Source organism: Aphanomyces invadans, assembly GCF_000520115.1.
Source record: "Aphanomyces invadans strain NJM9701 unplaced genomic scaffold supercont1.91, whole genome shotgun sequence".
Classification (NCBI taxonomy): domain Eukaryota; phylum Oomycota; class Saprolegniomycetes; order Saprolegniales; family Verrucalvaceae; genus Aphanomyces; species Aphanomyces invadans.
In genome coordinates this window covers 34,085-36,527 of record NW_008580236.1, presented here as the reverse complement: position 1 = coordinate 36,527, position 2,443 = coordinate 34,085, and positions in this window count along the sequence as shown.

Here is a 2,443-nt window from a genome sequence, read left to right as displayed (position 1 = left end):
ATGCCAAAGGCGTGCAAGTGCAGCGTTGGAGAGTCGCGAATCTGCAACAGGGCCATGAAGGCAATCGAGGGAGACCGAGAGTGCCTTTGGATCGACGATACGTCAGAATGGCGGGTCAGAATTCCATTGAGGGCCGACCAGAACATACCCTCACACACAATTTATGGTGAAAACGTGCAAGGACCTGCAACTGGATAAGGTGAGAAAATGCTTGCGTAGCGGTAAACACAAGAGTAAGCAGGCAAATGCAATTGATCCATTACGGCATTGGACACGCGGGACTTGAAAAATCCTTGATGCGTTGTTCAAACGCACGAAACTTCTTGAGGAGAACCTTGGCGTCGATGTATTCGATCGGAGGAGGCAATTTCACAGGTGCGCATCGCCCATATGGGATGATATGAAAGGAGTACAGTCCCACGGTGTTGTTGGATACCTCAAGGACACGACCAAGAGGGGAATGATGATGCACATATCACGGGACGGGAATGTGATGGCATTGCCATCATCAGTAGCGTGGCTCACGGCGAGCAGGTTGAAGCCCAACTGAGGGCAGTGAAGGCCAAACGTCAGGCGCAAAGCACAGTAGCACAAGGGGGTGGTGAGATCGCGATACGAGATTAACGTGTTTATAGCAAGGGACCCGTATCTCACCACGGGTAGTTTGGATCGTTTCCGAATATTAACGACAGGGTGCAGTGCACGTAGGCCGTGAAGTAAGCCTTGATGTGATGTAAAGTACACGAACTCGAGGTGCTAGAGTCTACAATTCAGAGTTGCGCGAGAGCAGCAAACTTGCCAGGAGTATAAAATCACGGAGGTTGGGAGATCAGGCTGGCCCGAAGCAGGTGCGCAATGGAAGCACGACCTTGAGAGCAAATTGGTTCAAGTCCATAACGACATGGAACGGAGATGCTGCACCGTTTCATCGACACAAACTGGAGGAAAGTCAAAGTGTATGCGCACAGCCGTGTTGAGAGGGGCACCACGAAGCACTGAAGGCAACGTACGAGCCAATTGAGGCAACTTCAGCACGTCGTCCAGGACGGGTTGAGGGGGCAGATCCCAGTAGTCTCGGGGGGTATATTGACCCGGATGTCAGACGCGACCATAACATCGTTGCCAGATGTTACAGTAGAAGAGCACCGGGGTCCATAGAATGCGTAGCAGGTGCTGAAGCCGGCAGTGTAGGATCACTGCCGAGAACAGTCGGCACATGAAGGTGGCTAGAGGGAACGTTGTGTTGCGAAAAACGACGTGATCGCTTGGCAGTGCGCTCATCAGTTGCATCAGCCCGAGCTCGGGCTTTCGTAGCAATGCATTCAGAAACAAATAGACGGCTCGGGGACATCAAGGTGCGGTTGGACGGCGCCACGATTGGGGTGAATTGGAAGCTCGTTGAACAACAGTCACTTGCGACCGCCACAGTCAACCAAGGAGGAAGCCAGTTGAACGTCACGTCCACTGGGACCACTCAGTCCGAGTCGACAGAAACGGAGCGCACACGACGACTTGAGGCAGAAGCAACGTTCATGTGCACCTGGCGGCTGCGACCGCCATAACCCTCGTCACGCCAATTCCGAGTGCGATCATCGCCACCCCAGTCTCGACTACGACTACGCGGGGCGTCCAGTTTGGATGGAGGATTGTGACCGCGACCACGTGCGGTGCCAAAACAGCCGCCGCAGCGATCATCGCAGTCGCCGCGGTCACGACGGTCATGGCGCGGTTGGTCATCACGTATCTTGCGTGATGACAGTCGGCGCAGCGTTTTGCCGTGCTTTTCTAAAATGTCTTGAGGGAAACCATCGCGCTTCGCACTGCGGGAGTAATCCGAGACCAGGTCTTTGCAGTTGGTGAGAACTTGCGCAAAGTCGCCGCAGTAGAAGCATGCGGGGCAATTGTGGTAATGGCATTTGACGGGAGAGTAAGATGGCAGCGACCGACGTGTAACCATCCCAAGGCTAGAAGGTACAGGCTCTCCATCAGCAGCATTAATCAGATGCGATTGCGTCGATGCCGAATCGGCGGAACCATGCACGCCGAGACCCAGTGACCGCAAGTGCCGCATCGCCAGTGCGTTCATGATGGCAGCGTCGATAGAAGCAACAGAACAGGGCTGTCCGGAGGCCTTTGTATTGCTCGAAATAGAGCGAATAAGGTCCCAAGTATGCTTGTCGTCTAGAAACACCTCAGACAGTTTTACCATGTAGTGGTTAGCCCACAGGAAGGCGTCGTAGTCGACAGCATGGAAGTCCAGGGTGGTGTGGATCATGACCGAGCAGTACTGGCTGACGATGGTGTTGACGTCGGCCAACAGAGTATCAAGACAGTCGCCTTCGCGATACTTGACAGGATCGCTAGAAAGAGGGTTATATTCATAACGGGACACAGTAGACTGATAGAGAGTTAGTTAATGGACAAGTTATGTTGGCAATCAACT